General features: G+C 38.0%; 1 protein-coding gene across 1 annotated transcript in view; it reads right to left on the reverse strand.

The window, feature by feature from the left end:
* TAFA5 (TAFA chemokine like family member 5) overlaps nt 1-20,599 on the reverse strand; it is a 468,982-nt gene that overhangs the window by 159,520 nt on the left and 288,863 nt on the right. The window lies entirely within an intron of this gene.

A 20,599-nucleotide genomic window follows, 5' to 3' on the forward strand; every position in this document is an offset into this window, starting at 1 on the left:
AAATGCCAATCCGGAGATGACAAACTGGGCTGTGCAATTTCAACAATATTTCTAGTAAATGGTTTCAGGTCTATTGAAAACCTTAATGTTTCTTGTCAGGTGGGTCTTATAATGTAAGGTGCACATTTGAACAAGCAGTTAAAGACTGTGATATCTGATCTTTTACTACCACAGTTCCATAAAAATAAACCCTCTTATTTCACAAAAAGTTACCTAAAAACGATAAATTCAAATGAAGTGAAGTCTAAATGATTAAAATAATATTGCCATTGTTTTCTAGATGTAATACAATTTTTACCTTGTAGATTATTGCCCTTTTCTCGGCTTATGTTTCATGTTGCCCTGGGAAATGTGAATAAGATTTCTGGAATTGTCAGAGGAGCAAAATATTGATGGGTCTCATCCAGCCACTGGGATTGATTCACCAATGAGTTGCTCTAATTATATGTTGGTGAAATTCCATGGTATCAGTGAATTATACCAGGGTAAAACTGGAATAACACAATGATGAATCAGGAGCATAGCATTCTACAGACTACTACACATATTTACATATCTATATTAATCTGTTTAAAGGTTTTCCAAAGCACCCATAACCATGTTATCTAGTGCCTCATAGTTAAATTAGATTTGCACAGTGAGATTTTTATAGAACTTCATGAACCTTCTTCTCTTCTGCATTCCCTGTTTAAGATGTGTTTATCTTAAGCAGGGACTATTTATTTTTAATTATTTTATTTGTTTGCTTCATTTCTCCTTTCTCTCTCCCATTAATCTGGTTACGGTGGGGAAGCTTTTCAAAGAGGAGGGCTTTGCAGCTTGCCCAGCCTCTGTATTTGCCTGATCTCCCTTAGAAAATTATTCCAAAGTTGACACCCCTTAAATTGAAGGGGAAAGAAAGAAAGAAAGAAAGAAAGAAAGAAAGAAAGAAAGAAAGAAAGAAAGAAAGAAAGAAAGAAAGAAAGAAGGTTTCTCCACATCTGTCATACATCTTGTCCTGCGCTTTGGGAGCTGCATTTTCCCCAAAAAATGTAAATACATTAATGAGTCATGTGTGGAGATGCAGTCATTGATGTGGCTAGTTCTTGACCCTTGATGAATTTAAATATCATGACGGAGACCTTAGAATGGTAACAGAAATAGAATGGAAACCAGTGGAGGGATAGAAGCACAGAGATGATGAGCTCACAGTGGCCTTTCCCACTCAGGAGGTGGGCTGCTGTATTCTAGACAAGCTGGAGTTTTTGCATGCTTGCCACCATCAGTCCAAAATTCAGTAAGTAACAGTAATCCAGCCTGGGGGATGACAGTATGAATCACTGTGGCCAAAACCTCATATGGAAGGAAAGGGACAAGTTTGCTACCAAGGTGCAGATGGCTACCTGTTTTTCTAGACTAAGCACAGAAGTATGATAAATAGGGGTACTTGCCTTCAAAAAGCCAGCTCATTAATTGAATCAATTCTCCCTTTGGACCCATTTCTGAGCTAGAAATGCACAGATATCAAAATCCAAAACTGATAAAACTCTAAAAAATGGCAGTACTTCTGTAATTATTATTTTAAATTTGGGGCCACATAAATACCCACAACTTTCTTTAGGCAATGGGAATTGTGGGTACTCAACACCTTTTTTTTAAAAGGAGAAAAATAATATTTATCGTTCAGTTCTGTAACTGTTCCGTGTGTGAGAATCCTATCAAGGTCAATGACAGTTTCGTGAATACATGCTGTATAGCAGGGAGGGAAAATGAGGCTCCAGGTGAAACGATCAAATCCTAAAATGCATCTCACAATAGAGTCTATATTCTTGAAAAAATAAAATTAAAGGCCAGTTTGCTAATGAAACAAAGATTTCTTCCCAGGTTATTTTTAGGCATACTGGTTTGCAATCTCATCAAGACAGAAATGTATTCCAAAGAACCTTGAAATTTAAACTGCATGTCATATGAGAAAGAGACCACTTTTTGTAAGATGTTTGATGTTCTTCATACCACATCCCCAACATGCAGTATAGTAATTACTCATGAAGGAGGGTCTGCATGATGATCTATTTAATGTTAGTTCTCTGTAGGAAATAACATTTCTGTTCTCTGCCACAGAATAAAATAATCTATTTAAAAGAAAGTCTGCTGTGATTATAACAAATGTGATACAGTTATGAATTTCTCTCTTACACACACTGAAAAGCAGAAGACTTCATTTTTCCTTAACACAGAAATTCAGATGGAGACAACATGTTCTCCATCTTCTAATACAATACAAACAGAATCTGATCTAAAGGGATGGTTTTGCTAAGGGTTTTAGCTTCCATATTCATCCAGGAACTTTAATTCTGAATTGCACATGCAGGCTTATATTGTAGTTTCACTGAATAATTTTCCATGCACCACCAATTTGATGCCTAGCAACACAAGCTCTTTTTAGTTCAAAATGCATAAAGGTAGATGTTATTAAAAATCTTGGCTAGATTCAGGCTCTGTTTGTGATTGAACACAATGCCAGCAGTTGTTTCAAATCAGATCATCGTAATAAATTCTGCATTTTGTTACTCAAATACTGAAGTATTCTTGACAGGCCAAATCCTGAGTGATGCTGAGCACCCACTGAAATAAGTGGGAGTTCTAAGAGGCTTAGCATTTCTCAGGATTTGCAACAGCTATTAACCCGTAAGTGTCCAATAAGTTTACACATATTTTGCTTAGAAGAAAAATGACTGTTTTAGGCAAAGCTTGAAAATATTAATTCCATATTTCTTTCTTCCAATGAAATATTCCAGAACAGTAAGTCTTTCCTTGACAATGACCTGAATATTATGATTACATTTAAAATGTCTACTTTTGGACATAGCCCTTTAAGCTTTTATTTTAAAATATAGTTGAAAACAATAGCACTAGGCAACTGGAGGAAATTAATTTAACCTAGAGTAACAAATTATATTCTCAGCATTACAACAGTGTAAATTCAGTGTAACTCCAAATTTACATTGGTGCAATTGAGAAGTCAGTGAAACAACTTTATAATTACTGTCACAGAGCAGAATTTGGTTCATGCTCTATAACTGAATATAGGAAAAGGACATTCACTGAAACATCACGATTTCAAGATAGCTCTCAACTGAGAGTACTATTTCAAACCTAATTTATGCTACAAATGCATTCCAATTTCTCAAGAAACATATACACTAAAATGAACTAAATCCCTTTTCCATCACTAAAATATCTAATTCTGAAAGCATTTGTCTCAAAGACATTCAATCTGTTATTGAGGATCATCTAGAATCCAAATCTTTTATTAAAACATATAAATGCTGTGGTTGTTTAGGTAAAGCAGTGCAAACTGGGATTCTTCAGACGTACTACTCTAGGACAGCAACTCTCTTTAAATGTCCTTAACTGGTTCCAACTGGGGATGACTGTGCTGATGATCAAAGAACCTAAGAATTAATATGTCACTGTTACTGAAAGAAAAAGGAATTACTTTGGATAATTCCTTCATTACAAATTTATCCTGCAGAGGTACCAAAAGCTAAAAAGCACTGGATGCCTGTGACTCAATTTTGGGAAATCTGTGGACTCTTGCAGGGTCTTCTGTAGGATCTTTGTTGAGTTACATTTACAGGGCCAAATTGTGCTCTCATTTACATCAGTGTAAAACTGGAGTAACTCCAACTTCAACAAAATTATTCTGGATTTACACTAGTGTAAAAGAGCATAATTTGGCCCGTATTTTGCAGTGCCTACATTAAGAAGAAAAGGAGTACTTGTGGCACCTTAGAGACTAACCAAATTATTTGAGCATAATCTTTCGTTTCGTGCTCACTTCATCGGATGCATTGTGGAAAATACAGAAAATGTTTTTATACACACAAACCATGAAAAATGGGTGTTTATCACTACAAAAGGTTTTCTCTCCCCCCACCCCACTCCCCTGCTGGTAATAGCTTATCTAAAGTGATCACTCTCCTTACACGAAAGCTTATGCTCAAATAAATTGGTTAGTCTCTAAGGTGCCACAAGTACTCCTTTTCTTTTTGCGAATTCAGACTAACACGGCTGTTACTCTGAAACCTACATTAAGAAATTTTTCAGCTAAAAACCTTCTATGATTCACAAGTAAATATTATGAATTAACAAGTGAAAAATCTGATGAAGGTCTGCTCTTTTTAAGAGTCTGGTTGAAATATTTTCAGAGTAATACAGCCATGAAACAGTACGGTATGTCCCTAAAATAACCACTAATCTTGTTGTTATTTTCAGACTACTACTTCTTAACCACTTCACACATAAAAGCAGTATGGATGCTAGGTGGATAGGAAAAAAACAGTCATCCTTTTCATTCTGAAATAAGCAATCAATTTTAATGAAAGGAATAAGCCTCCACAGCTAGGTAAAAAAAGGTATAGGCAAAAAAAAAAAAGTCTATAGTGTAATAGGCCTTCAAGGTTCATTCAATACATTAGTTTATCCTCTTGTGGAATTATTTTTAAAGTAAATGTAATATTATGCTAACACTGAACATGGTATTGCCAGTTTACATTATTTGCTTAGTGCCACAGCTTTGAAACTCAACTCTATTTATTTTTGTATAAATATATATTGTATTGTCCTCTGTTCACTGCCTTCAAAAACACAATTAAAAAGAAAATAAATGCAGATAGTGTCTCCACCAAAAACTTCAGGTCAAAAGACCTGATTCTGTAGTCATTCCAAAGCCTGAACTTTTGCTGATGCCGAAAATGAGCTTACAGCCAGGAGAGGCTCAAAAATCAAGACATTAATGCATAAAAAAGGAATGTAGAAACATTGCATACCTTATGATATTTACCATTTTCAATTTGCTTCCTGTTCAGTACATTATTTCCAAAAGTGATTCACAATGGTGAACAAATACAGGACATAGCAGTGTTCATTCTCAGATGCCTGCACAGTCACATGTCCAAATTAACACATTTGGCAGTACATTATATTCTCCGTGAAGGGAAAAGTAACAGTTTGGAGTACTGTATTGAGGAAGAAACTTGTGCACCACCATGGCAGAGGACAGAGGCATAATGTCCATGTGATAAAGCCACCAGAGTACACAGGATAAGCGTTTCTGGTTGGTGGTATGTTGCCATGAGTCAGATTCATCCCAGTGACACATATCCAAAATCTACCTTTGTTCTCCTCCTATGCTCAAGGCCACCAGGGCACAGTTTAGTCATTAAAGAAACTTAGAGGCCTCTAGATTGCTCTAAGTTACACTGGCTTGTAAGATCCTAAACAGAGTTTGATGGAATGTACTGCACTCCAGTCATGCCTCCTTCCGCACTGGCACAGCCCCTATACCTGAGGTGTTAGAAGCAATGGCATACATATCTGACTCTATGCCAGCCATGGAGGGCAGTCATTAGCGCAGTGGTCTAGCCTCTTAGCAAAAAAAAGGGGTTCCAGTGGAGGGCCAGTATCTAGTCCCAGAAATCCAACCCCCTTTTTGAGCACTCAGGAGGTAGGATAATACAGCTTGGTGCACAAGGATTTGCGGTAAAAATCTGTGCTCAGTGTCAGTCTGTCTCATTTTTCAGTCTGCACACCAAAGCATCTCTTTTCTGTTCAAAGAGCCCAATCTTTGCATACTCACAACTCCCATTGACTCTGTGTAACATTCACTAAATAAGAATATGTTTCTACATCAAGAGAAAGACTACATACAGTCACCCAGAATTAAAATTAGTCTCAAGTTACTGAAAAACTAAAAGCCTTTTCAGTCTACAGTAGGAGAGATACATGGCACAAATCCACTCAACCTTACATCTGTAAGATAGAAGCAAACAAAAAAAAGTCTCACCCATAGGTATGAAAGAAGCAAGACTTCAAGTTATCCATTTACGTTAGTGAAAATAATGTTAAGTCATTAAATTAATGACATTGTGTTTAAAAGTTTAAATTAACATTTTTATTTTTAACTATTCCCTCTCTAATGAGGGCCATCTTTAAATGTACTAATCAATTTTGGTACCCAATTAAAACTTAAACTGTGCTATCAATTTCCTCACCTAATACATAATACTGTTCAGACCAAGCTCCTTAGTAACAAAGGAACTAAAATGAAGACTTATTCTTTTGCTCAGCCATTTGAAGAAATATGCTTACCAGTACTCATGAATTACCAGTGAGAAAGATGCTACCCAGGGCATGAAGTATTATCACTTCTTGTAAAGAGACTATATATTTTAAAAAATAAAAAATTATCGGTTGTACTGTATGACCCTAAAACCGAAGATACTTCAAAGCAAACTTCTCCTATAGAATGTTTAGAAATAAGCAACTTGTGAAGTCCCCTTCTAGTTACCGTTATACTAGTAACAAAGAATGAATCAGTCACCATATTCTTTGCAAGCCCCATATAAACTGGATGAAGTCAATTTAAGCCTGATACTATGAATCCCTTAATCAAACCCTATGAAAAATAGCACTATATAAGGCCCTAATCTACCCTGTATGAAGAACTCCCATTGACTTCAATGGGACCCCTACAACCAGAAGATCCACAGGATTGTGTCCTGAGTTGGCAACATTTTATGTCTCCTATTTTCATCTAATTTATAGATCTTTCAGATTTAATGACAGAATATTGGCTGTGATCAAAATTTCAGTATGTGGGGTAAGTGTTTCTGATTAGTGGTACTTTGCTACAAAGCCTCCCCAGTCACACTCTGACCCAAGCTAAATACATGTATATAGGACAGCTCTGTCAGCATAGACCCTGGTGGATAGTCACCAAGGAGGAATGTCTGCACAGGCTGGAGGTTGTGGCAATGGACACTTTGGACAAGGGCTCATTAGGAGCAAGTACAGCCCCAAAAGTAAATGGCGGAAGGCCAGGGAAGCTATGATGTGCCAATTCATCATTTTCTACCAGCAGCCTGGTTATAAAGTTTTTAACTGAAAGCTATTACCCCACTGGAAATCCTAGGAGGATGATGGCTCTATTACTACCTGCTATTCTTTGGGATAAATCTCTGCTGGAGTGCAGAAGAACAGATCAATCTGGTTTCAGTGGTTCTCAACCTAGCTTTCAAAAGTATGAATACGAGAAATGTGCGCAAGAGAGTACAAAAGACACAGACCGAGAGTTGGAGTGCACAGAGGCAGATAGGAAGGCAACAAAGACAGCAAGAAAGATGTCTGAGTTGGTAGATGCATAACCCATCAAACTTAAGGTCAGGTACACATGGATATCACAGACTCTACATATGTGTTTCAGATGTACATCGCCACATTTACCAAAAGTCGACCGGCCTTTCTTATTAAAATAACTTAATTCTACCTGTAGCCATAAAATAGGTTGAATGAAAATTGAGGATAAGCTGATATCAGAGATGAAAAGGTGGAAATAAATGTTGCAGTAAAAAGGCTTTTCTGCAAAAGGCCATACAATCTTTAATCTAACTGCTCTGAATCCAAAATGTATAAGTTTTAAACAAAAAGATTTTAATGAGGTTTTAAATTTAATCTGTATTTATTATGACACTGAGATAAATCCAATCATTCAAGAGCTTGGGTTAAGTATCTCTGGACAAAATGGGCAGACGCAAGTATATATTACCTAAAAGACAGCGAAGAGATGTGAACTAAATGATTAATCACCACTGCAAATGGTTCTCATGCATCATGACATTTCTCCATGTTATGTGTATGTGTATAGTTTTGTCTTTAATTTGGGAGGGTTGGGAAGAAGGGAAGGAAACAGATTTTGAAATAAAAAGCTGAATCTCATTTAATCTTAAAGTTGGAAAAATACTATTCAAGGAAGCCAGTTTATTTTATAGAAATAAGAAAGGAAGATAATTATTAAACAGGCAGAAATTTATTACATGAGAATCATAATCTATTGTAAATATACAGGACTGAAAGTGAAAAGGTTTGCATTTTATTCCCGACTCTGCTACGCAGTTGCTGCAGTAATTAGCAGGACTACATCATGAGTGAAGGGAGCAGGATTTGGCACAATATAGTCCAGATACAGGAAACACTTAAGCACATTAGTAACTTTAAGGATAGGCCTAAATTGGACTACTTCTCGGTTTAAGTGTTTGCAGATATTAAATAAACATTGTAACACTCTGCCAGGATCCAGTCTAGTGATCTGCTAAAAATGAGTCAGAAAGATAAGTTTCTGACCCTACACATTCTGATGCTGTTCTATATGACTATTATAAATAATATTTCTGAGAAAAAAATAAAAGGAGGACTTGTGGCACCTTAGAGACTAACAAATATATTTGAGCATAAACTTTTGTGAGCTACAGCTCACTTCATCGGATGCATGCAGTGGAAAATACAGTGGAGAGATTTTATATATACAGAGAACATGAAACAATGGGTGTTACCATACACACTGTAACGACAGTGATCAGGTAAGGTGAGCTATTACCAGCAGGAGAGGGAAAAAAAAACCTTTTGTAGTGATAACCAAGGTAGGTCATTTCCAGCAGTTGACAAGAACGTCTGAGGAACAGTGTAGGGGGAAAATAAACATGGGGAAATAGTTTTACTTTGTATAATGACACATCCACTCCCAGTCTTTATTCAAGGCTAAGTTAATGGTGTCCAGTTTGCAAATTAATTCCCATTCAGAAGTCTCTCGTTGGAGTCTGTTTTGAAGTTTTTTGTTGAAGAATTGCCACTTTTAGGTCTGTAATCGAGTGACCAGAGAGATTGAAGTGTTCTCCAACTAGTTCTTGAATGTAATAATTCTTGACGTCTGATTTGTATCCATTTATTCTTTTACGTAGAGACTGTCCAGTTTGACCAATGTACATGGCAGAGGGGCATTACTGGCACATGATGGCATATATTAGATTGATCGATGTACAGATGAACGAGCCTCTGATAGTGTGGCTGATGTGATTAGGCCCTATGATGGTGTCTCCTGAACAGATATGTGGACAGAGTTGGCAACGGGCTTTGTTGAAAGGATAGGTTCCTGGGTTAGTGGTTCTCTTGTGTGGTTGCTGGTGAGTATTTGCTTCAGGTTGGGGGCTGTCTGTAAGCAAGGACTGGCTTGTCTCCCAAGATCTGTAAGAGTATGGGTCGTCCTTCAGGATAGGTTGTAGATCCTTGATGATGCGCTGGAGAGGTTTTAGTTGGGGGCTGAAGGTGACGGCTAGTGGCGTTCTGTTATTTTCTTTGTTGAGCCTGTCCTGTAGTACGTAACTTCTGGGTACTCTTCTGGCTCTGTCAATCTGTTTCTTCACTTCAGCAGGAGGGTACTGTAGTTGTAAGAACGCTTGATAGAGATCTTGTAGGTGTTTGTCTCTGTCTGAGGGGTTGGAGCAAATGCGGTTGTATCGTAGAGCTTGGCCGTAAACAATGGATTATGTGGTGTGGTTTGGATGAAAGCTGGAGGCATGTAGGTAAGTATAGTGGTCACTAAGTTTCCGGTATAGGGTGGTGTTTATGTGACCATCACTTATTAGCACTGTAGTGTCCAGGAAGTGGATCTTTTGTGTGGACTGGTCCAAGCTGAGGTTGATGGTGGGATGGAAACTGTTGAAATCATGGTGGAATTTCTCAAGGGCTTCTTTTCCATTTGTCCAGATGATGAAGATGTCATCAATGTAGCTCAAGTAGAGTAGGGGCATTAGGGGACGAGACCTGAGGAAGCGTTGTTCTAAGTCAGCCATAAAAATGTTGGCATACTGTGTGGCCATGCGGGTACTCATAGCAGTGCCGCTGATTTGAAGGTATACATTGTCCCCAAATGTGAAACAGTTGTGGGTGAGGACAAAGTCACAAAGTTCAGCCACCAGGTTAGCCATGACATTATCGGGGATACTGTTCCTAATGGCTTGTAGTCCATCTTTGTGTGGAATGTTGGCGTAGAGGGCTTCTACATCCATAGTGTCTAGGATGGTGTTTTCAGGAATATCACCGATGGATTGTAGTTTCCTCAGGAAGTCAGTGGTGTCTCGAAGATAGCTGGGAGTGCTGGTAGTGTAGGGCTTGAGGAGGGAGTCTACATAGCCAGACTAAGTAAAACTATTTCCCCATGTTTATTCTCCCCCCCCCCGGCCCCAGTTCCTCACACATTCTTGTCAACTGCTGGAAATGGCCCACCTTGATTATCACTACAAAAGTTTTTTTTTTTTTCTCTCCTGCTGGTAGAGATCAGCTCACCTTACCTGATCACTCTCGAAACTCCATTGTTTCATGTTCTCTGTGTATATAAAATCTCCTCACTGTATTTTCCACTGCATACATCCAATGAAGTAGCTGTAGCTCACGAAAGCATATGCTCAAATAAATTTGTTAGTCTCTAAAGTGCCACAAGTCCTCCTTTTCTTTTTGCGGATACAGACTAACACGGCAGCTACTCTAAAAGAAAAAATAGTTTCAGTTTCAATTTTTTAGGTTCTTTCTACTTTCTCAAAATCTTGCATGAATGTTTAACTTTTTTGATATCCAGTTTTAAATATTGCTGGCAACCTTGCTAACCTGAGAAGCTATTACTCATGTGAATTGTCCTACTGAAATTAATGGACTGCTGATGAGTAAAGGTTGCAGGTCAGCCCTAATCTAATATATAATATCAATAACAACAGAAAATAACTGGTGGCCCAGTAGTTAACTTTCAGAGTTTGATTTGTCACTGATTTTAACAGAATTATACCAGCGTAAAACTGGAATGACTCAGCAGCAAATAAGATTCTGAGACTTTAAAAATACTTATCAAATGTAGTCTGGTCTTCCATTCTGCTGAAACAAATGGATTAAACAAATCTAGACTTTCACTCGTCTTTAGTGAAGATGGCTCCAGCTCTTTTGAAGATCAGTTGTACCATCTGTTGTATAATATATAGTGTCCAATGCTGCTCCCATTAAAAGAAGTTTTGGCACGGATTTCCCAGGGAGAATATTTGACACTATAATGAGAAAATCTCCAGAATTATCCCTTTAGCAAATTTGTGTTGTATCTTCAATAGCTGTGGTTCTAACCAAGGACATTTGTCAAATAAAGTCTTATCAAAGTGGGAGCTCTAGTCCAAGAGCCATTCATTTTATCTGAAGCGACTGGGCCATCACTTCTAAAATTTAGAGATTTGTTTAAATGTTTATATTCCACTGTATCAGTTTCCAAGACTGTGCTCATACAGAGTTACAATGAACTGAAAGCTCATAAAAGTGAAGAAAAGGCTGAAGAGAGCCTACAGAATGTACAGTATTCTGTGGGAACTGTGGAAATGTTTGATACTTTCTATATGTTTACATTGTTTACTTAGATTTTAAGCTATTCAGTGCAGGGACTGTCTCTCTTTTAGATTTGTACAGCACCCAATACATCGGGTTGATTGAGGCATGTAGACACTAATGTAGGCATGTAGACATAATATGCATATTTAATAATATCTTTATTTGTTACATAATATAGAGAATTAAGAAAGAAGGGCACTGTTGTTAAGGCCCGGGATTGGGAGTCAGGCAACTCTAGTTCTATTCCCAGTACTGCTACAGGTTTCCTGAGTGACCTTTGACAAGTCACTTAACTTCCTGATTTCTCTGTTAAATGGGGGACAATGGTCATCTGCCTCCTCAAGGTGCTGTGAAGCTTTACTCATCATCATTAGCAAAGAACTCTAAGATCTTCAGGTGGAGGGCACTATGTACAACTGTACAGTATCACTTATCAAACAGTAAGACTCACCCAGATCTTCAGCTGTGGTGCAGTCACTTTATGCTGTGCCACTGGAGCAAAATGGCGCCAGCTTAACCAGCCATGACAGATTCATCCTAACACAAAATGCCACCACTGAAGCTCTTAAATCAAAAACTCACTTAATTTCTGCTGGTGTATGGGGTATGGCTAGAAAAAGTGGTGGAACCTCAACTCTACGCCTAAGCAATCCCCAGGTGTGGTATTAGCCCTTTGGGACCACTGACAGCTAGAGTAAGTTAGAACACCAATCAGACTGCTGTATGCCACAGGATTAGTCCAGAGCAAAGGTGGCCAAGGATTGGGGAGCACAAAGCCACCTTTGGGACATCCCTCTGAGCTGCACTGTGCTATCTGCTCTCTGACTGCATCCAAGGATTGAGGCTTGTGTATTTTTCCCTTTACAAACACCATATTAAGGCTCCAATTCCACAACCATTACTACAGTAAGATTTGCAAGTGTAAATACTAGTATCATATGTAAAGGTTACAGGATCAGGCTCCAAATTTCATAAACATTCACTTTTCAAATTGGAATTTAGCCTTCATATATAGACATACCTCTTCATTATTGCTGATGTTGGATTTTTTAAGCATTGGAGCTTCGTTCTCCCTCTCTTCCTTTCCAATTTCAGGTAGGCAGCTCCTGTTTATTACTACTCCGGAGTTCTTATATTAATATAAGTTTGACATAACAGAACTATTCTGCTGATGTGAGATAAGCTTATTCCATCTCCATTCCATTTAATACTTGAATTCTGACATCTTTAATCAAACAGGACTGATCGCTGTCAGAACTACGCTAGGAAAGCAAAAGCAGACATATAAGTTCCCAAGACTTCATTAACAGTAAAGTGTATGTGTGTGTTATTTTTGAGTCTGTAAAATCCTTTAACTGAATGTAAAATAGGTGTGTGTATTTTACACACAAACAATTGTGTTAAGGGTTTTTCACACTCTCAAAAATTGCAGAGATAGCCTAAAATTATCTGATATCGTAAGTGAGGTCTCCAGTGGTACCTAATTAGAACACGCATGGCAAACAGATGACAAAATAAGAAAAAAATAAATAAAAGGTCAAATCCAGAAACAAAGCAACTTATACATTATATTAAATATAAAATATTCACAAGAGAGATCTGCTTTGATGTGTATAAAATGAATACCATTGGTCTGATCTCTATAATCTCACACCTTACATAGTCCTCTAAATGATATAAAATAGGTATAAAATGCTACCAAATCAGAAATTTTCTACTCATATCAGTGGTAATATTTTATATCCACTTGGCACAGATGTAAATGACTACACAAACACAATGCAATGGAGACTCAGACCCATATGTTGCAAGACATTTGGTCCCCGGTCTTCAGTAGTGTATGTTAAATAGTTTCCTAGTTGCGTTTAAATCTGACTAGCCACTCTATCAATTATCCTTTGAATCAGTTTAATATAAAAACTAAAAGAAAAGGTCAAGAATGGGCTAGCTCATCAGCCAGCTGGGTAAACCTTTGCACTGTTAGGTGAGAGCTAGATATTTAGAATTAGCATCCTTTCTCCTCTTGTTTTACATGGGACTATGGAAATATCACTCTGCACCTTGCCCCAGAGGGTGACTGTTTATTGTGATTTTACATACACAGACACACTAATCAGTAGAACTACTGCTTCTTTGGTGCGTACTTGCCTTCCCACTCAGTGGGGGAATTAGTGACAGTAGCTACTATGAGATTATTAAACAGAGGACACCATGGCTCAGATTAAGAAAAGAACTGGGATCTCCAAGCAACCAGTCACTTCTGCAGTATATTCACTGTCTTGAGCTGAGAGTAGCCCTGGGCATTTGTGGACATTAGCACCCTTCTCAAAGTCAGTTTGCTGAAGAAGAACCCACACTTTGGTTTAGACTCCAAAACAAATAAGTAAACAACCCCCCCACCCGAAAAATCAGGTTATTGAATAGATTTAGTTATATTTTTTCCCCAAAGATGGAGTTGTATTCAGTGACAGTGTAAACATTTTACTTTGCACAATACAAGAACCACAATAAAAGAGTGTAATTAGCACTGGAAAAACATTCTCAAGGAAGTACTTTGATTTCAAAAGACTGTTGGAGTGATTGTCACCCCTGCTGTGCTTGGATTCTATCTTGATGTGCATAAAGTGTGAATGCAGAGTGCATTATTATGGGACCCATTCTGCCTTGTGTTTGTGTGCTCATTGCTTTTGCCATCTTGTGGTGACCAAAAATAGAAACCTACATAGCAGCTTATAATTCACAGTAGAATTATGCTGCTGCATTTTTTAATGAATTCCTCTGTGCATATACTGAAGATCTACAACCTGAATCGTACTTGTGTTTTGTCATTTATTTTTAAAACATAAAATTTATTTATTTTTAAGATTGGGCCCAATGAAAAGCACAAACTTATATCTAAGCATTTAAAATATACATGAATGTAAAATGACTTAAATGACTTATTCCATAAATATATTTCTAACATTTTATATAAACCAAAATATGCTATAAGAACTTTTCTAGGAGGTAGAATGCTACTTGTACTCTCTCAGTACAGAGAAAGGCAACCTCTGGTCCCTAGTCAGCTGAAGGACAGTTTACTGTATGATAAAAACCATGAGGTTTGGACTTTACAAACAAGATAATTATTTATGAAACAGCATTGTTTGTAGGTTTTAGTTTATTGTTCATTATTTTAAATTATCAAGGAAAGCAATGAGTATAAACTATATCTCCTTCCTACGGTTAACTTCTATAAGAAGTAACCCATTTTGAGTTAGCAGTCCCAAGAGAGATAAGACTAGGCCTTCTGTTGCTAAGCAAGACTTTGCTATTTATTTCAAGCTTTAGCCGAGTACAAGCAAGAATCACTACTGCCTGAAATATATTGGAATGAAAGTACATGGGACCATTCATGACACTTCATCAGCATGCAGGAGGCAAACAGAGTGACTGCAGTGATTGAATACAGGCTCAGACAACTGGCTTTAATCTCCATCTCATTCATTCAGCCTTTACTTTTGGCACAGCTGTATGATAAACACTGACATTCTTTCTTGCCCACCCTCCCTTGGAATCCCATGATTGTGTTCATGTTTGTTACGTATTTAAGGGTGGCAGTGGTGACAGGGGGCACATGGGGGAGGGGAGGGGAAGAAATCTATAAAAACAGTGCAAAATGATTTAGGCAAAGATAACATCACAATTTTATTAATAATAATTCAAAGGCATCTTTATATGAATAAAGTAAAAACCAAGCGACTTTCATTGTGCCTTTGCACATGCCTTAAAACAGAGAAGATAAATTTAAAGCTAACGCTATGCTTTGTTTTATATTCCCATCTGTGCAATACTCCAAATATATGGTGCAGTCATAGTCAGCAAATGTATATGTTTATTATACATAAACCCTAACTATTCTGCAATTGTATAGCAAGGATGTGTTCTTTAAAAAAAAAGCAGACCCTATCACTTATAAGTCATTTATTCAGTGTTTCAACACTGGGTATTCAATTTTATTTATTTTAAATGAAAACCACATTAGCCTGTTGGCCTAGCAGAACCACTGTGCACTTCTGTTTGGCAGACCCAGATTCGCTCCCCTGTGTGTTGTCACTTTTCAGGCTGGCAGGGGCTAAGGATACAGCAAAGTACTGGGCCTGATTGACTGCTTAAACACTCTAACGCAAAACGAGAGTAATTCCATACAAGTCAACAGAGTTACAAAATCGATAAGAAGCAGCCTTCGCAAGTGTTAGTGTAATGATGAGAGTACTGCTTCTGTCACAGCGGTGACTTTTGTGCCAAAAAACATAAAGTTCTACTCCATCCCCTCACTCCCTTGTCTTAACAAGAATACTTTTTGTCAGTCCCGGCGGCTGCTCCCAGGGGATAACTCTCCAGGTTCCCAACCCCAGAGTGCATGGACACAGTGCCAGCCATCCAATCTCAGAGGCCATCAGCCCACTGCAGTGAACTGTGTCTCAGCTTCCCACCCACAGAGTGCAGTGAAGACAATGCTGCTTGCCCAATGCATCCCTGAAATGCAGTAAAGATTATTTTGGAACACCTTACAAAGGGCAGTGGTGAATTCTCCATCTCTCGAAATGTTTAAATCAAGATTGGATGTTTTCCTAAAAGATATGCTCTAGTTCAAACAGATATTAATTCAGGGAAGTCTATGCACTGTGCAAGGTGGGAAATTCAGACAAGATGATCACAATAGCCGTTCTGGGTTTATCATCTATGAATCAATTACAGCAGCCAATCTAAAACTTACTGGTGCAATGCACAGAACTGCGCATAATATTCCCAGCCCTGATAGTTGCCCATGTTTATAGGAAAACTGGCTGACTTAGCACAGGAACCCACACCGGCTCCCCCTGAAGTTCAGTGATAAGTAACAGCCACCTAGGCAACTGGTTGGTTTTTAAAGGAGCCAGACTTCCTAGTGGCATTAAGATGCCACCACTCTTCCATGATTTTTTACTAAGTGGTCATGACTCATCTCTGATTTTACTGAAAGCCACAGCAAGAAAAACATTGCCCTACTCAAATAGCATTCAACATTGTCTCCTTCAGACAAGTAAGGAGCATCATGGTAGACTGAACAGAGCTCTGATGGTCGCAATATGGAGCACAGAGGGTGGGAGACGTAAAGAAGTGGAAATAATGGTCAGACCGTCTCTCTAAAAGATCAGAGAGGATGGATGGATGGAAGAAAATGGTTAGGAAAAACTACTCAACTGAACCAACTATAGTACCACCTCAACAAAAGGGATTTAAATAAATTGTCTTCAGAGAATAAAATGAACCCTACACGATCTATTCTCCTCATTTGACACACATGTAGATTATAGTAACCTCCATGGAACTACCTGAGCACCTGAAACATTCCCTGACCTGTCTGTTACAAAAGTCAAAAACTGAAAAGTGGGAAGACGAGAAAATGATTTCTTTTGAGGTGTTGTGGCCTGGGATAGCAGCAAATCCTCTAGCACCTCCCACTTCCAATCACCATCACATAATATGGGCTATTAAGGAGCCATATTACTTGCAAGGTGATATGAACCAAAAAAAGTTCTATAAGGTCTGCATCTGAGAAAGGAGATCAAAATCTCCTGGTCAGTGGCAGAGGGAAAAATAGTGACAGGCCATGATTACTCTCTGCATCTTCTGTACCATAATGCAAATGCACTAGACTATCAGCTAAAGATGTATGCACTGTTATTCTTTTACATGACTTCCCCAGCCTATAATCAGTTCTGTGTTCTTTGGAACCACCTTAAGACAGTTTACTAGTGGTAGCTGGTCACCAGCATTGAATTTTGTGGCCACAACATCTCAACCATTTTTTTTTTGTTCATTGCACATACCCATGACAACACCACAAAAACACTGTAGATTCCACAGCCCACTCCAGCACACTCATACTCCTAGAGTCCAGAAATTTCTATGTGGCTTAATTCAAGGTAAGCCTTTAAGATGGGAGTTTCTCATTTAAATGCACTGGCAACACAGCTGCAGCAGTACAATACACCCAATGACCAGATATACTTAACTGTGAGAGTTGTGATGCTCTGTCTATAAAGCATCCATGTCCTACAATACTCTGTTCAATTACACAGTTATATCATTTAATTTATTTATTTATTGTGGGAAATAATTTAAAATGTATTTCAACTGGTGGGCATCTAAAACTAACAAACTATAGGAAAGGGAGGCTGAGAAGTGACTGTACGTAACAGAACCAACTGACTGCATATATAACAAATATTATAGGGGATAGCACCAGTGCTTCGTGACCTGCTTTAAAAAAATAGTCTTCTTTCTTTGATCCCAACATCTCCAGCAGCACTCTTTTTTTGGTTTGTTTTTGAAGTCCTCATTAAATGTACTGGGATACTCTGGAACTCATCAAGAGTAACCTTGGTGCTAATGCCAGGATTTATGAATTTCCACTCATGGTGTCCTCAAATATGCAAGACAACTATACTGACCTTGCTTAAAAAGAAATCCACTTTGGAATAAGTTTAATGGGAATTTGAAGAAATGGCCCTGGAGGTGTATATTGAATAAAAATGTAATTGCCTCGAAATTTTGTGTTGTGCTTTCAAAGGCAGCATGGAACAAATTACGTGCAGCATTTTGTGCCAGCCACTTCCAGTCTGATACATCAGAAGAGTTAATGAAAATAATTGCTTGAATGGCTTGTTATTCCTTTCATCTGCAGTATTTCATCCCAGTGGTTTCCTTGTCTCTAAAAGTAATATGTCAAGATAACAAAATAATAAGCCAAAATAAATGTGTTTAAACTTAAGTTCTAAGTTATCAACCTTCAGTGGCACTCTGTGTTCACACTTGTCTGAGGCATTTATTCAGGTTTTGGTTGGAAAGGTTTCCTAACGCTCCACTAACAAATCCAACTAAATATGATTTTTTAAAAAAATGTATTCGGTGGGCTCTGCTGTATTTTATTTACTAGTGGCTTCTCACTGTATTCCAATGTGACCTCAAAGGCCTTTACAAATAAAACTAAAAATGTCTGCAGTGTGTTCTGGTAACTTTTCTAAAATCAGACATAGGGCCCTATTCTCCACTGCCTTGCACCTTGTGCCATTTACACCCGTGCAACGTGGGTGAGGAGTGCTACAAATCTGCACTTTGCTCAGGTGTAAATGACTACAGAAGATACAAGATACTGTGGGGAATCAGCTTCTTGGAATTTAAATCTTTATATCTATCTATCTATATGCATACACACCCACAAAAATGTCTATTCCTTAGAGCTCAATCTAGATGTCAGGGAAGAAGATATATGTTGCCATGTATGTTGCAAATTCACTTGCTACATTTACCTGTGCAGCTAAATAATTTTACAAGATATTCAGCAACATGCCTGCCTGTATTTCAGAGGACTGAACTGGACTTTTAAGAGAATGTATGCCAAAATTACTGATGGAAGTGTCATATGTATTAATCAGAGTTTGTGAGCAATTCTCCTGAGCATTGGAGGAATAACAGAATTTTTAGCATAGGCAATGCCATTGAGATATGCATTGTGGGCTTGATCCAGCATCTGTTAAAGCCAATGGGAGTTTTTCCACTGACTTCAGTGAATCTGGATGGGACCCTGAATGACCCAATTTCATCATTATTGTATATGAGTTCAAATTCTGTGACTTCTACTAAAGTCAGTTAAGATATGCCTGCTTACATCAGATGTTAACTTCATCCTGTACCATATCTTCACATTGCATTAATGTACGCATTTAAGGATATGACAGCAACAGATTTGTGCCCAACTGGTATGATACAATTGCCAAAAAAAAAAAATGCAGAATCCAGTTCTACAATTGTTTGAATAGTACCCAAAATGATTCATAGTCTGATCAAAAAGTGTATGGAACAAAAAAGTAAAATTACTACACTAATCTATTCTGCAAGTACACATTAAAAAGCTATTCCAGGAGAGGAACTCTTGAATATAAGTTAATACCAAACTTAGCTAGAGTAATTTGTGTTCTTTAGCATTCACAGCTGCTCTCTTGAGAGTTCTCTGGCAGCATACACTTTTCAACATCTGTCAGCTAAATCAGAGATCCAAGAGTACGGAGTGGATTTGTGACACCCCTTGGAAGACTTCAGGTCTGAAAATCAATGGCTATGTTTCATGGAATCATAAATATAGTATAGTATAAACTTGTTTAACTGACTCTCATTAACTGAAGATAAGTCAGGTCACCTAACATCAAAGCATACCACGAATATCCTGTTTATCTGAAAAATCTCTTCTTTTAAAACCCTTCAGATGACTGGAATTTTACTATATTTATGTCTCAGGTATCTGTCTAACTTGCTCTACTCTTGTTTAAGTCATGTAAAGCCAAACTCTATCCACTGGCCTCAAATCAGCACTCTGAAATGTCCAAAGGAAAGAATGGCTGGTAGGCATCAATAAACTGAGCCATGTGGCAAAGTGGGACTACTTTTCATAACTTCGTAACTGAAAATAGGTACTGTGGCCTTCATTATTTTATGGTATCATGTATGCATGAACACCAAACTATGGAAACGTTTTACCCAAAATATGAGACAATGTTCCAGTATTCTGTGGTACACGGCATGTGTGACAATGAAATGGAAAACAACACATATACCTGGTTTTTACAGCTGATTTCTTAGAACACAGCACACCTGCGTGTCATACCAGTTCTGTGGCATAGCTTATGTGATTTATCACAACCATAAGGATATATGAAACATGCCTCTTATTTTAATGTCATTCACACCACAGGCCACACAATGTTATGCCACGCCTACTGCATACTGCTTCAACGCATTAACAATCATGTATATTGTATTGCTAAGTTGTCATTTTTGGTGTTCATAGGAATACAAATTATCTGATGTTGAAAAAATTGATGAGACAATGGACTGATAACACGACAGCATTAGTACAAGCTTCTTAAAGCCATAAGTATGATGTGATAAACAGGGAAAAATCTGTATTAATTTTAGGAAATATGGTGTAGGTCTCTGTGGGTATGTCTCCACAGCAATAAAACAAAAAGCAAAACAAACACAATTAGTCTCAGAGCTTGGACTAAGCCTGGGACCAAAGGATATCTAATTCCTCAGAGACCCTAGAAAAGGAATGGGGGCGGGGAGCAGGTTAGGTGAAGTAGGAAAGGTTGCCCAGTGTGTGTCAGTGATAAGCTGATGGGCTGGGAAGAGGTTACTCAGAGGGAGAGAAAGACACTGATGCTGTGAGAGCAGGTGCAGTCGGTCTCACCCAACTCAGAGATAGAGTTAGCTGGGCTCAGAGAAATTTACAAAGGTTTAGGTAATATCCATGCATGCTCTTTTGCTCTATGTTCTTTGC

Source organism: Eretmochelys imbricata, chromosome 1, assembly GCF_965152235.1.
Source record: "Eretmochelys imbricata isolate rEreImb1 chromosome 1, rEreImb1.hap1, whole genome shotgun sequence".
Taxonomy (NCBI): Eukaryota; Metazoa; Chordata; order Testudines; family Cheloniidae; genus Eretmochelys; species Eretmochelys imbricata.